Raw genomic sequence first — 16,819 nt, 5'->3', positions numbered from 1 at the left:
TCCTCAGGCCCATTTCTCCACCCACTCAGACCCATACCTTCTCCCCCCACCCCCCCCCAGACCCATAAATCTCCCCTCATGCCCAGGCCCACACCTTCTCCCCAGGCACATTCCTTGATCCAGGGCCACCAATAGAAATAATTTGGCTCAGTACATATGCCAGGAGCAAGGTCCCACCAACCCACCCACCAACCCATCCACACACCTAAGGTATACTTGGGGGGAAGTAAGGGGGCGCTTCCAATTATATTTGTCCTGGCCCCAATGATTTCTGTTGGAATTTTGGTCTGATAAATATAATGCAGCATTCTCTCTCCCACCCCCCTAACCAAACCACCCCTTCCCCCCCTGTACAGTTTTGCTGCTCATATGAATTCATACAAGTTGAAGCTGAGGCATGCTTTTTTTTTTTTTTTTAAAGCTTAGCACCCATTTGTGCATCTGGACCCAAGAGGCCATTTATCTTATGCCACACAGGCTTTTATTAAATGGTGAAAAGCAGTATGATGTACAGTTAACAATGTATTAATTTCCATCCATGTGAATGAAAATTGATGCATGATTTTCTGTGTTATAATATATTTTAATACACTGATTATAATGATTCATGTTTCTCAAACAATTAAATCACACTAATAAATCCATATACAGTACGGTATAAATAATGTTTGCACTAAGGACTATAATGTGTTTTTTTATTACTCTATCCATTAAGTGATAAACAATGTAATTTTTGCAGAACTATTTCCGTGCTTCATACAAGATTAGACAAATACAGGTATACATCATCAACTTGAAATTGTGAAGATTTTTTTTTCTACCAAACTTCATATTGTTATCACACAGAGGTATTCTCTGTACAATATTTAACTTATAATCTCTTAACACCTCAGACACATACCATTCTTTGATAGTCACACAGAGGATTCTGAACTGTACTGTAAATACAACTATAAAATGAATGTCACACATCAGCCTGTACCTCCACTTAGACAGTCACAGGTGAACATTTAGCACACACATACACACACACACGCGCACATCTAAACCGGACCGAAACAAGGCAACACAAATAATGTATACATTCAGTCTCACTGTCATTTGACCTATTATTTATTTTAAAACAAGGGAAGTAGTCAAAATCACATCTTTGCATATAGTATAAGTGGTATAAGTATTAAATATATGTAGGTACCTGTAACCCTCCTTGCCCACCTCTTAAGAGTTTACATCAGGATAGCTGTTATGGAAAACTGGAGCGCTTCCTCAATGTATTGATTGAACAAACGAATATGGGTTATAGAGGGTATCTCCTCAGCTAAATAGCAAAGGCATCGCCTAGGGTGAAGGACAGATCGAAGAAGGGATAATAAATTATAAAAAATACTGGCCCCAAACTCTGATGCTGCTCAATCGAAAAAAGTAACTTCCCTGGATCCTCGTCCAGTAGGTAAAAACAAAATATGGTAAGCGCAAAAGAAGAACGAGAAAAATAATAAAGATTATAAATGAGTCGTTGTCACTTTCATATATAGTGGTGGGGGGGAGGGGAAGGGAGGGGGAGGACGTGAATGGAATATGTAGTGAAAAATACAATAATAACACTCACACGGCCATGTGTGAGTGACTGCTAAAATAGCAGCACGACCTGTCTTGTATTTCCCTTACACTCCTGCTCCTCTTGCCAATACAGGATACGTTCTCTCCACGTGTACCGGTGCAAGAAAGATAATCAGGGTTGATGCTAATTTATTATGCGGACCGTGGGAGTAGGTTTATATAAATAGCGCAAAAAACACTCACATGGCTATATGTGAGTGACTGTACTTAATAGTGTAGAGATCTCACTCCTACACCAGTGAGGTACTTAAGCTTCTTAAGGATTCACCCCTTGGTATCTCTCACTCCAACACTAGGGAGCAGGGCCAGTGTGATGGTGGTGACATCAGTGCCACTGCACTGAGCCCCACAATTACAGAGACCCCACGCTCTTCCCCACAACAATTAAACTGATTGCCAGGTGAGAGCACAAGGCCTCTGTAACACTCTTACCTTCTACACAGTCTCCTCCTATCAGTGTCCCTCATCATAGTGCCCCTTTCCCGGTGGTCTCCGCAGCTGAAATGAATGTGGGGCAGCTCCAGAGACTCCCGGATTAAATCCTATTCAGTAAGAATACATTTTCTCCATCAGATGAATACTGTGGATCCCATCTCGCCACCCTTTAGCCGCAATGTAAAACTTGGAGATACCAGAATAGCTCTCAAAAAATTGAGTTTGAGCATTTTTTGAGCTACCGATCGGTTTCTCTATGTGAGAGTGTGACCGATCCAGAAGAAGCAGTTTTGTAGTGAGTTTGGCATGTTATTGGAGCTCTCTGAATAGCTACACATGCAAACTCTATGCAAAAGTGCTCAAAACTGTCGATAAGTCACTTAGCGAAGTTTACTGAATAGGCCCCATAACGTGGGTGTGGCTTAGTTCCTGCCAAGTAAACCTGGACCACATGATAGGAAGGAAAGTAAACTCTGTGACCCCACACAGTTAACACCTAGGATCAATAGCCCTTAACTAAAGTAGTCTCTAGCAGAGGGCTACATACATATTATTATGCTTGTGCATATGCATATTGGTCATGAAACAGTTAATAGTTATGTGCAGAAATCCTGGTGGCTTCAGTCAAGAATATTATAAAGGCGTTCATCCATGCTGGGGTGTAATTTCGGGGAGCCACGCTGCCCTCGGCGTGCTCCCCACTCACCCGCTCCTGTGGTTGGCACTCTCCCGACCCCCGCTCCTGCCTCCACGGGTCTCGCCGATCCCCCCGGCGGTCATCACACTTCTGGCGCACGTACCTGCTCCAGCTCCTTAGAGCCGTCCCTTCGTGAGGACGGGGGGCACGCGCAACTCACACGTGCAGGCGTGCACGGGCACGCACGCAATACACTCAGGCTCCATCCCAGGGAGCTCATCTGAGCCTTGTTACCCTGCCTCCTATCGAAGCCTCGCTTTGCACACACCTCCACGCTGCAGTTTTCCTATTGGACGCTCTCACCTACATACTGTATGCTCAGCTGTGCCACTAGCACTTTGGCTGAGCATAGTTCTAGTTTCGTTGAACTCACCTCTTCTCTGCCTCCGCAGTCTTGTCCTGTCTTGCCTTGCTGCTTATCTTCCTGTGTACCGACCCAGCTTTCCACGACCATCCACTCTTCTCCAAACATGACCTTGGCATCCGGACTAACGACCATTCTGCTCTCTCCTACCCTGATCTCGGCAAATGGACCACGACTGTACTCTCTCCAATCCCTGACTCGGCTAATAGTACCTGCAACATTCCTGAACCACGGTGCTGAGGTGGAAATGGATATTACGCCACCCACAGCCACGGGTGCGCATCTGGAGTGTGGAGTAAGTCGGAATAGCCGGTCGGGATTGAAGAGGTACGGGTCATCGTTATACTTGTGCCTCTGTCCTGCCTGTGCCTGCCAAAATCTCGGCCCGACCAACTCTCTGTTGTCTATCCTTCAACCAGTTTTCAATCCAGGTACAAATAATTTTTCCAAGTCCAGTTTGCTTTATTTTGTACACGAACCGCTTGTGTGGAACGGTATCAAAATCCTTTGCAAAATCTAAGTAGCTACACACAAAAAAAGCAGGATATATGTGTAGCCATGTCTAAGATTGGTGTACATATCTCTTTCTCATGCTGACAGTAAACCTGGTAAGTATGCAGGATTGCCAGCAACAATCATGAGGTTTCCCCTCACACCCTGGTGAGGTGTCATATGTCCCCAAAGGAAGTGACAACATGCAGTGTGTTCCCACTTAGTGATACAGAGCATGTTTGTTCTCTGGGGGGGGGTGATATAAGACACAGCACTGCCTAAAGTTAGGAGTTCAGTTTCCTGTTGTTGTGCTGCTCTGTTCACTGAGAGGCACGTGAAGGTCTGCAACAATGTTGCAGTGTCTCCTGCTAGCTGTGAGTCAGTGAGCATACGCAGCAGAGTTAGAGGAGCTGAGAGAGACAAAGCAGCTCAGGAGAGGAGCTGACAGCAGCCAGAGAAGCTGGAAAATCTCTCTGAGAGTAGAGGTGGAAAGCAGATCTATTAGAGAAGGGACCTTCCTAATGGAATGCTGCAAGGAGATGAGTGGCTGAGCTGTTATCTGTGAGGGGCAGCTTGCCCATACCACCATCAATAAAGATGCCCTGTTCGAATATACCTCCACTGTGTGAGTGTGAAGTTACTCAGCAGTGGATGGCACCACCAAGAAGGAGTCCCTCACCAGGACCATCTCCCTGTGGAAGCACAGATCCTGATGAGGTGGAGGCGCTGCACTGGATATAGGTAGGACTCGCACACACTACCTCAGCTACCTGTCTGGATGACATCCCCTAATACCATCAAGCGGGAGACTCAGGAGCCCTGTTGCCTACAGGTGCACCACCAGACACGAACATGTAATGGGGACTGGTTAGACTACCCGGGCCAATGTGAGATTGGGGGGGGGGGAAACCCGTTACATATGCAACTTGGGATGCCCCAAAAAAGGGGGCAAACAATAAGTAACAAAAAAGAATTGAGTGCTACAGGCAAGGAACCCAGTCAGGGTAACTACATGTAATACAAGAGGGAGCTGTGCACACCAATAAGAGATGCAAGACAAACTCAGTGCAAAAAAAATATTTTAATGACTGGGCACAACAAAACACAAAAAAGTCAAGATACATGCGACTTGGAATGCCCCAACTACCTGGGGACAAAAGCAAAAAATATATATATACATTATATTTTTATATATATACATATAAATATATATAAATATATATATATATATATATATATATATATATATATATATATATATATATATATACTGTACACATATATATATATATATATATATATATATATATATATATATATGCTGCAGACAGAGAGAAACCTAGTCAGGGTAACTGCATATAGAACAAAAAGGGGTAGCTGAGCACACCAAGCCAATGATGCAATATAATTACAAAAAGATAATTTTATTGACAGTCCCAAACCATCCGATGTTTTTCGGTGTCAAAAACACCTTCTTCAGGGATGGGCACCGTCATATAACATCCATAACATCCAACGTTTTGTGCCTAGCATCCCTGTTTCGGTAGACCACATCAACTGAATTACCCTGGTCTAAATTCCTACTTACCGCCTCAAAGAAACTAATAAGGTTAGTTTGGCATGACCTATCCTTCATAAATCCATGCTGACTATTACTACTGTAATAATTTTATAATCCATTAGGTATTCCTGAATATTATCCCATACTAATGTATGTTGTTATATTGTTGTACTTTTCTTTACTGTACAATAAATTAGTACTTGTTATTCATAAGCACTTCAAAAAATATGTGTAGCCCCCTTTTCCCGTGTCTAAGGGAGCTACATGTGCTGCCGTTACCTGTTGCTCACAGAAGGCCTGAGCCTCTGCAGCTGGGAGCCTGGGGTGATCTCTCGTTCTCCTCGGTGCAGCACCTCCACCTGAGTGGAAGTTAGATTTTGTCGGCTGGTGTTTACTTTGAGCTTTCATTTATTTCATAATGGTTTGGTTTTGGTGTTTTAATTGTGAATTGTGGTCTTTATTTTGGATTGGATTAATTGATTGTTGGTAATTTAGTTCTGTTTACTTCTTGATTTGTTTTTATTTTCTGATTGTTTGGATGGCATTGGATCTTGTTTGTGATTGTTTTTTTTAGGTTGACCATTGACAAGCATAGTGTTAAATGATGCACAGATTATATGGGCATCATGAACCCACAGTGCCATTCAATTGTTTTATTGGCATTTGTTATGTATTTAATTGGCTATGTGCAGTATTTTATTTTGCTATGTTGTGTGTTTTATTTTGCTATCGGCTGTATTTGATTTTGTTATGTGCTGTATTTGATTTTGATATGTGCTGTGTTTGATATGGCTTTGTAATGTTTTTTATTTGGGCCTTTTTTTAATCCTTCACCATTTCTTGGTATATTGGTCAACCATGCCCATATTATATGGGCGTGATGTACCTACTGTACCAATGAATGGGTGAAGGGTGGGGGTAGTTGCCTGGAGAGGGTGGTTAGGCCTCTTGAGGGGGTAGTGGCAGAGGGTGGGTTAACCCCTTAATTACTTTCACGGTTATTAACCGCTAAGGTGATTAAGGGGCTGGGGGACATGGACCTGCAGTAAGCTGACGAGGACGCCCTTCATATTGCCAGGGGTAAGTATAACTGTTTTTATTTACTTATTTATGCTTCATGGCTAATGTTGTGTTTAATAATGGGCAAATAATCTGGATAATAGTTATTTTGCCCATTACTGTACTGTATGTGTTTTGGTGGGGGGGGGGGGGGGGAGGGGGTGTATGTATTGAAATGTAGGACATGTTTTTTTTTTTTAAATACAGGATTGGTACCGCAGGCCAGGGGGACCACCGGACACTCACAGGGACCATCCGAGGACCCCCGTAAGCCCACAGGGACCACCTGAGGACCCACGGACACATGCGGGGAAGAACCGGGGACTCCAAAGCTCTGGGGGCCCCGGGGACCTGCAGGGACCACCCGAGGGCCCCCAGACCCCATGGGAAAAACCCAAACGCCCCCAGACACCCTTGTGAAAACCTGAGGGCCCCCATACACCCGTGGGGACGACCCAGGGACCCCTAGACATCCACGAAGACCACCCATGGACCAGGTTGGGGCATGCGGGACCACCTGGAGGCCACCGAGCCTAGCAGGGACTACCCGAGGGCCTCCAGACATCTGTTGGTACCCCCTGGGGTGAACTGTGGGACCTGCGAACACCCATGGGGACCACCCGGGGACCCCCATCGGCCTATGGTATTAATCCTGTGTAAAATAAATAAATAAATAATGGTTTTATGTGGGGTCACAAGGTGGGTGGGTTGTGTATTGTTGTTTATTAAATATTGTAATGGTTTATTGGGGGCCTAGGACGTTGGTAGTGGGTCTGTTGTGTGTATTTTTTTTATTGTGGGTAGCGGGGGTGGGTGAAGGGGGTATTGTCCCGAAGGATGGGTGTTTAGGCCTACCGGGTGGGTAGTGGGGGAGGGTGGGTTAACCCCTTAATTACAATAGCGGTTACTAACCGCTAAGGTGATTAAGGGTTAGGGGACATTACTGTAGATTGTCTTTTTTTTATTGTTCTGTTTTGTTTGTAGCAACGGAGGACATGGACGGTGATGAGGATGGCCTTCATCGTGGCAGCCTGACAGGGGTGAGTGCAAGATTTATTTACTTTATTTATCCTGCTTAATGTTGTATTTTAAATGGGCAAATGCACTATTATCCATATCTGGATAATAGTAATTTTGCCCATTACTGTACTGTATGTGTTAGGGGGCAGGGTTGGGGGGTATATTTATTTAAAAGTATTGTTTATTTTTTGGGTTGGTAACGCAGGCCAGCGGGGACCACCGGACTCCCGCGGGGATCACCCAAAGGCGCCGGACTCCCGCGGGGATAACCTGGGGTCTCCCGCGGTGATCACCCGGGGACACCCGCCGGCCTGTTGTATTAATAGTGTACCGAAAAAAGGTAAACAAAGATTTTTTGACTGTGTTCACTTCTTTTGCGCCAGCCTTCAGCTCGCGCGTTAATCTGGCGTGTTTTGAAAGCACAATTGACATCACTGCTTAGTGAATCCCGCTGACTGGCAAAAAACGGTGCATTTGCCGTTTTTTACCTGATCAGATGTGTTTTTTTTCACCGGGCTGAAAAAATGCCTTTCAATGCCGATAAAGCACTGTTATCACTGCTTAGTGAATCGCGCAGCAGACAGTATCGGCCTTAAAAGCCACTTAGCGCTCTTAAAAGCAGTTATCACTGCTTAGTGCATCGCCGCCTTAGTCTGGTAGAGAAAACTACCATTCATATGCAGTCCATTGTGTCCCAATATTCTCGTGGGCACTGCTGGCGCATACTACTTTGACGTTTTTTGCACATTTTTAGAATGAGTGCGACATTGCAGAGCAGGTAAAGTGCTGCATTATTTAGATGATTTTCTCTCTCTTGGTCCTGTTGGTGTGGATCTTTGCTTTTATTTGTTGAATACATTTAAATCCTTTCCTTCTTTTGTTGGGGTTCCTTTGGCGGAAGATAATCAGAGGGCCCAGTATCTGTGTTATTGTTTTTAAACATCGCATTGGGACATCAACCGTACATATGTCACGCATGTGCAACCATTGATTAGATCAGGGGTGTGCAAACATTTTTTGCTGTGCCCCCCCTGCCTGCTCAACCCGTTGTTGCGCCCCAACCCCCTTAGCTCACGCGGCGTCAAATAGCGTCACGTGACCTGCTGCGTCTTTTGACGTCACGTTACCATGGCAACCGTGATGTCACATGACCCCACGGCGTCATTTGATGCCGCGTTGCGTAGGTCACACGTCCTGATGCAGACTGAATCTCGGTAAATAGAGGTTGCAGAGGCCTCGCGCTGTCACTCGGCATTTTATTTAAATGCTTTGGGGAAGAGCGCGGGATCTCTACAACCACCCATGCCCCCCCCAAAAAATCTCATGCCCCCCAGTTTTCGCACCGCTGGATTAGATCATTGTTTTGTTTCCTCTTTTTTCTATGTAGCCAGGTTCCCCCTTGGTCCCTTGTACCTGGCTGTGGCCGGTTGCGCGGGTGCTCTGGTGATGTCACGACCCCAGTACTGAGATGGGAACGGTATGATACCACAAACCCACAGCAGTGGGAGCAAGCCCGGAGTGTGGTATATCATTGCTGGGCCTGTTGGAAGAGTTGTTAGTATATACTTGCAACGCTTGGGGAGTGTCCGTGAGAATAGTCATGTCCGTTTGCCAATGTTCAGGGGATCCAGAGAGTAGAGTCGTCAGAGAGCAAGCCAGGTCCTAGGAAGCCAGAGGTCAGCGAAGTCGTATGCGTAGCAGGGTTCAAGGGGTTACCAGAGAGAAGAGTAGTCCAGGGAGAGCAGTCCAGCAAAGCCAGGGAAATCCAAAGTAACACAGGAGCAGGTATTCACAGGAGCACAGAGGGAGAACAGCATAGGACAGGTACACACAGGGAAACAGGAACTATGCAGAGCGAGGAAGAGGTGGACAGACAGGGATTATAAAGGGAGGTGCACCAATGGCAGAGAGGGGAGGAGTAGAGAGAGAAGTGGGAGAAGCAAGAGATAGGTCAGGGAGAGAAGAGGAGGAGACAGAAGGGGCAGTCAGGGGAATGGCCTGAACAGCTTGGGAGGCGGAGACAGGGAAATCCTGATATGAAGAGTCTGTGCGTGCGCATCCCCAGCTTACAGGGGACACAGGCTGTAACACAGGCGCGGCCCGCACGGAGCAGGGGAAGACAGCAGGAGGGGGACCGAGCCAAGCAGAGGGGAACGCGGGCGAGGACTGTGCCCGTGCGATGGCCAGCAAGGGTAGAGAGGAGCATGCACCGGACGCATCACTAGGCGCGCGGAACGCCGCGCCGCGGGCATCACGCGCGGAGGAAGCAATGGGACAGATGGCACCACAGGTGAAGGTAAAGGAGCTACCATGGGGGAGAGGGAGCGGGGATGATTACAGCAGGGGCTGCGGGTGCGCGTGGGTATGCGAGACCTGCGGGGAACGCGCTGCAGCAAGGGGAGAGAGGTAGACGGTGAAGGAGAGGAGTGGGAAGGGGCAGAAAGGACAATGGGAGATGGGAGAGAGGGAGAAGAAGGAATCTCCTGTGTCGTCACTGGTGAAGAGAGAGTTGCGGCGAGGATGCGGCTAGTTAGGGAGGCATGCAGGGAGCGTGACGGCTGGCGAGCGGGTCGCCGGAGCTCCACCATCTTGCCGATGCATGCACACTGAAGGCTCACGTATGCACAGGGAGCCCTATAGTTGCGATGGCCATTAGGAGATAGACTCAGCAAGGGGAACTACAATCCCCATGAGCCTCTGGGAGATAGTCACGTGGTGCGCAACAGCCAATAGGGCTGCAGTAATATCGGCAGTGATAGGAAGGATACATTTGGCGCTCATGGAGACCACGCCATTCGGAGAAGGGACACAGAGGGGTGAGGGAGTGTCTGGGTGCAGGTGGCATCCCAGACTAGGCCAGATACCCCCCATTAGGCCCCAGATAGGCCCCGACTCACAGTAGGTTGTGGCTGCTACAGGGAAAGCCCCTAGCTAGGGACATTTCCCCAGTAGCTGCTGATAGTCAGAGTATAGCACCGGTGTGGCCTGTGGTCTGGGACCAGACCATGTTGCAGTAATAAACTTTCAAAGGTGAAACCCTCCAACCGGAGTTCACCCCACGCAGAGGCGGACGCCTTCACGGATGACGTCGCTGGATCAGCAGATCCCTGATTGTTATTCGGCAGCACCCGGGTACCGATGTACACAGGCAGGTACCTCACCTAAGTGCACCAACAGTTCACGGTAGCGCTACACCATACACTTTTGGATGTGCCCAGATATTGGGGAAAGGACATCAGGGTATTGGTGCCAAGCATCTGTTGTACTTTGAGAACTCTCACTGGGTGTATTGGGATTGTATATGGTATATACTGTGTGGTATAGGCTGCCGATATATATATGCTCAGTAAAACCCGTTATTACTGTATATACCTGACTGTGTGATTACTGTTAGTATTTCTTCCTGTGAGAGGATCATCCCACTGTGCTGGGATCCCTCACAGGTGGAGGCCCTGCACCAAGGCGACCAAGCGACACCCCAGGCTCCCAGAGGCGGAGGCTCAGGCCTTCTGGTAGCCAAACAGGTAACAGCAGCATTGGTGGTTCCTTTAGTACGGGGAAGGGGCTACATCTATACAATGGAGGAAATTTAAAGGACACAGTATAATATTGGAAAGGTAGAAACCTGCTGAAAGGGGTTAACCTTGACGTGGTTGAAGGCTTAAAACGTTTTGCCAAAATATTGAACTAAATGACCCATACTTATGTGTAGAAAAAACATATAAATTAACTAAATAAGTTGTCATATTGAATGTGTATTGGGGTCTGTTTGTTTACATTCAGAAGGTAGACTGAGCTGAGGTCTGAAATACTCAAGTTATAGTGCCAGCTAACTACCCTTATTCACATAAACATGTCCACAATACATGCGTCTGAAAGGAAATCATTTTAGCAGCAAGAGTACACCAGGTACAGTAGGTACTTAAATATACTCTGCCAGAGATACAATATGTGACCATAATACTGACTTTATCCTACCCAGGCCATCTAAACAGGTCCAGTATTACTCGCAAACACTAGATTTAACCCCTATGTCCTATAGAAAGGATTATAAAAAAAAAGCAGATTAAAACATTTTCAAGGATTAAATATTAATCCTCTAATTCAAGTACTTTCACATCCACCCTGCTGTGTACTGGTTTTGAAGCCATATGTTTTTCTATCAGGGGGTCTGAAAGCATTGGATAATCTTATGCAATATTAGCATTGTTAAACTTGGGTACAGCAGTAGAATTATTGAGTAATTAGCTAACCATGTGTTAAAAAAGAATTATCTTGTGCGGCAATTAATGCACAGGCAAATACCCATTTCCCACATACTGTAACAGTGAGATTACCTGATTTTAAGCCAACTCCAGCTGTGTGGCAAAGGAAATTAAATGTCGGTCTAGTCTCTGTATGTCAGTGAGTTTGCACAGTTTGTACGGTTAAGCTCAGTGCCAAATTCCATCATTGTATGCTGTATTTGTAGACATCACATTGTTAAATTAGCTATCTACAGCAAATTAACATTTATTATAAAAAATGCAATGTAGCCTACTGTGCAATCATCACTTTGCAGGGGGTTCAACAACAGTGCAAGTGTTTCCTTTTGACAGGCTGAAGGAGGGAGATCATTTGTAGCCTAATTGACCAAGTTTGACGTTTTCTTTTATGTTTTTTAATCAGCCATGTTCTCTATAGATGGAGGGTCATTCTTTCTTACTTTTTTAGTTTAGTCATATAGTCTATTTGAACTCAGGCTCTGATATGGATTGATCTAAAGAGAATAAATTGCCATGGTCTGATAGAGTTCAGACTCTGAAGCATTAATTTCAGAGAACAAAAGTCGGAGATCAGGAAGGCTGCTTGTTCTTTTTCAAGGCACAGTGGGGCATGGTGACATCCAATACATTGTAGCAAGATAGATTATGAAATGATGTTGTCACAAGATTTAACAAGGAACAGAGTAGCAGGTGCTGGGGCGTTAAAAGGATAATCAACTATAGCGGTGGTGTCACTCTAGACTGAAAGGTTATGTTATAAAGACCCTTATTTTAACATTCACTTAATTTAATTAGCTTTGTTGCTTTCATTTTCTTTCTTAAGTAAGTCTAATATAGAAACGTTTCTAAAAATGGTTAATATTTAAAAAAAAAAAGGACCAAAAAGCTAGTCATAAGACACACTTACATAGCCGTAAGACACCCTATAACCCATTCATATGGAGCTTTATGTACAATATGCCTGTTCTTTCTTGACTCCGTGTATGTACATCATCCAACACAACCCAGATGTAATCCATTCTGTCTAGTAGAACCTTTGTAATCACCTTCATTGTGTGTACTGTATGTATATGGTGCATGTATGGTGTGTGGGTGTAAACAGTGCATGTATGGTATGTTTGTATATAACATACCTAGGGTGTATGTGTATATATGGTGCATGTGTAGTGTATATGTGTATATTTATACTGTGCATGTATCTGTGTATAAGGTTCAAATAAGGTGTGTATCATCCATGTATGGTGTATCTGTGAACATGTATGGTGTGTGATACAGTGCATTTATTATGTTTATGTGCATGTATAATGAGTGTGTGTGTGTGTGTGTGTGTGTGTGTGTGTGTGTGTGTGTGTGTGTGTGTGCGTGTGCGTGTGCGTGTGCGTGTGCGTGTGCGTGTGCGTGTGTGTGTGACAGACAGTTGTGTGTGTGTATGTGACAGACAGTTGTGTGTGTGTGTGTGTGTGTGTGTGTGTGTCAGACTGTGTGTGTGTGCGTAGGACACCAGAGGTACCCCCAATCAGTCACCCCCTCTCCACCCAGTAACACAGTCAGTCACCTCCTCCCCACCCAGTGTGTGTGATGTATAGTGTGTTCGCCCATGCATGGTGCATGCATCTGGTGTATGTTTGTGTTTATCTAGTGTGTATGGAATGCATGTCTGATGCAGGCATCTCAAGTGCATGTTTCGTATGAGTGTATGGTGGATGTAACTGGTGTATATGCATGTTTGTATGGCGCATGTATCTAGAGTGTGTGTTTATTCTTGTGTATGGTGCTTATTGCATGATATTTCTATCATGTGTAAATACATGTTTGTATTGTGCGTGTATTTGGTGTGCATGCTTATGTGTATGGTGTTTCTATGTGTGTGGACAGTGTGATTCCTGGGCCACCTGGTTGGGCGTGCCCCAAACCTAAAATTTGCCAGCCAGTCCCAATAAGAAGCAAAGTGCAATGGAAGTTTTGTCCCAAATGCACATTGGGACAAAGAGAAACCTTATGGAATATAAAGATGGCTATGAATTTGTAAGGGATGGTAGGTTTCAAAACATTTGGTAGGTGGCCCTGTGGTTTATGTAATAATGTTGCAGATATAATTTTTTCTCATGCAATACAACTCACAGTGTAAATCACAGATGGAAACAAGGTAGTGATACATATAATGAAACTCTTTGCATAGTAGGTTCTCAAATCCTTTACTTTATCAGGATTAAAACCAGGAGAAAGGAATTACAAAATGTTTTCTTAAGCATTAATATACAAATTCTTAGCCGTGTCTAGTTTATTAATAGTATTGCAGCCTTAACACTGTAAGATTAAAATTGGCAGTACATTGCAGTACACTGTAGGAGCCTACAATGAAATAGTTTGAAAAGTTCCAGGGTATTCACATTGACCATCACACGTGTGATTACTTAATACTTCACAGGTCATCCCAGGTCATTGAAGGATTGAAAAAAAAACTTTATATTTTCACTTGCAAGAGAAATACCGTATGTAGCAGGAGGAAAAAACATACTTTGGTAGTTTTAATTAATAAAAGTTGTGTCCCTTTATCTGCATCATTTTGAATTTCCATACTAAAATGTAGCATATTACTTATGGGTTGATTACTTTTCCCTCTTTCACCTTGATCATACCTTTCTATAAGTACGTGGAGTAGTGCCAGGATATAGCTATAACAATCTAACAATTTATATGTATGCAAATACAGTATGACATCGAAGGCCCGGATACATCAACCGCCGTTAAAATGGATTTAATATCGCACCCACCGAAATAACAAATACTGCGTCTTATTACCACAATTTTATGATGGTTTACATCAACATTGTGATAATAATTTAGTGAGTGCGGTATTTAATTCTCCCCCTCCCCCCACTATCGGCGGCCCTGCCTTGATCAGTCCTCCAATCTCCCTAAATTATTATTATTTATTTACCCTAATTTATATTGTTTACCTTCTCTGGGGTGTCAACCCTGTTTCAGATCTTTGGCTCAGCTGAAAAAGGCATACTTTCCCTTCCAGACCATTAGTAATGTCACTAATAAAGATATTAAATAGCACTGGTCCCAGCACAGATCCCTGAGGTACGCCACTTGTCACCTTCCCTGCTCTGAATGCCGTCCCTGTACCACAATTCTCTGCCGCCTATTCTTCCACCAATGTCTTATCCATTCATCTACCTAACAATCCAATCCCAAGCATAGCCCCTCCCAAGCAGTGCAAGATCTCTGTAACATTTTCCTGTTTGTCATAATTTGTTGCCAATATTCCCAGCAGTTTGAGCTGTAAACTGTAACAATAGATAATGTTATCGTAGTAATATAAGGATACATTGTAGCTGTTCAGTTACACTGACTAAAGCATTTATGTTGTTAACACTATAACGAGTTTGATAGATTTATAACGGGAGCATCAAACGATTAGCAGACAACCGTGGAGAGAAGCTGCAGCCACTGCCAGAGGTTTGCAGAACTTCAAGCGGACACTTGCCTCATTACTGAGACCACCAGGCAGTCCAGTGGACACCCGGGAAAAGCGTTGCCCTGACATCTGGCATCCAGCCAGCAGCAACTGCAGGAGGAGTGAAATTTTAGACTTTTTTCAGACAATTATACCTTTTTTTGTGAGTGCACATTATTGTATTGTTTATGTTCATTTAAAGTAACATATATAAAGTGTTTATTTGAATTGCAACCTTCACATTTTTTTACTTCTTTCTGAGGTGCTCTATATACAAGAGGAGTGGTATCCTCTCTTGTGGGGCAGCATTAACCATCAACCGGTTAGGAGATAATATCACACTCAAGAGGACTTTATTTTACATCTAATAACCTCTTACATTTGTCAAAGTACTTTGGGTGGAGATACAGCAACCAACACTCAGGGAACTGACAAGGAGCCTGTATCTGTGCAAGCTATCAGTCTGCATGTCTAAGGCTAAGGCCCCGCTCCCAGAGTCAGCGCGCCCGCACTACAGACAGGCGGGGCGCTGACATACAAAGACCGCGATATGCGGTCTGTAGGGAGCGGGAGCCGGAGCGGGAGGTGGGCGGGAGTGGGAGGCTTGAGCGGGAGGGGGGGCGTGGCTTGAGCAGAGGGACCCACTACTCTCCCCCCCCCCTCCACGCCTCGGGCTGCTGATTGAAGGTAAGTAAAGCAACACACACACACACATACACACAGGCAGGCACACACACACGCAGGCACTCATACACACACACACACACACACAGACAGACAGGCACTCAGACACACACACACACACACACACACTCAGACAGAGGCAGGCACACACGCACTCAGACACACACACAGACAGGCACTCACGCTGCTTTCACTCCACACTCCTCCCCGCTCCCCGAAGCCTCTCCTCCTCCCGAAGCCTCCCCTCCCCATTGGCTCACAGCCACACCACGTGACGCGTCAACGCTAGGGATCACCATTCTCTTGTATCCCATAGCGGCTGACGCGCCACAGCGTGTAGTAAGCTGTGCAGCCAGGGGGGACCGGGACCGGCTCCGCAGGATTCCCCTGCTGGTGGGGAACTCGCGTGTGGCCGCCCGCGCCACCGAGCACAGCGGGCCCAAGGCCTAAGGGACATTGCTATCAGTGGTTATATGCATATGAACAATTGTATGTATCCCAACAATAATAACTTACTCAGTTTCATTTTACTGTGTTGTGTTATTGAAGGGTCATATTTGGTCGTTTGTCTACACTCCTTCAGATACACATATGTGTATTCTGGTAGTACTCATGTAGAATAGTTCATATTGTACCTAGCGCACCCCTTATGCACTAAGGTGCATGAACACCTACACATCATTGTTCTTTCTTGCACCAAACGATTGCCAGCTTAGAAAAGAATGTAGAATGATACATTGCCACATGCTTTATATACAGGGCCACAGACAGATTTCCCAGGGCCCAGGAATACAGTTCTGACCAGGCCCCCCTCTCTCCACCGTCGGCAGTGTTGCGAGCCCCATTTCACACCTTGCGAGTCCCCTCTATTTTCCTCCCTCTTCCCATGTTTTTCTCTCCCCTCTGTCTCACCTCTCACTCTCCCCCTCCATTAATTACCTCACTCCCACTCTCACTCAATCCCTTCCCCCCACCTCACATGTATGTCTCTCCTGCGTATCAGTCTTGTTCTCTCTTTTCCTCACTCACCCCCACTCTCCTCTCACTCCCCCGTGTCAATTACCCAATTTTCACTCAGCCTCCCTTCGCACACTCATTCCCTCCCCCCACAAAATCTATACCAACAAACCCCACCCCAATGCAAAAAACTTCCCAC

This window comes from Ascaphus truei, chromosome 1, assembly GCF_040206685.1.
Source record: "Ascaphus truei isolate aAscTru1 chromosome 1, aAscTru1.hap1, whole genome shotgun sequence".
NCBI classification, from domain to species: domain Eukaryota; kingdom Metazoa; phylum Chordata; class Amphibia; order Anura; family Ascaphidae; genus Ascaphus; species Ascaphus truei.
The sequence above is the reverse complement of the archived record's forward strand: the minus strand, read 5'-3'. Positions refer to the sequence as shown.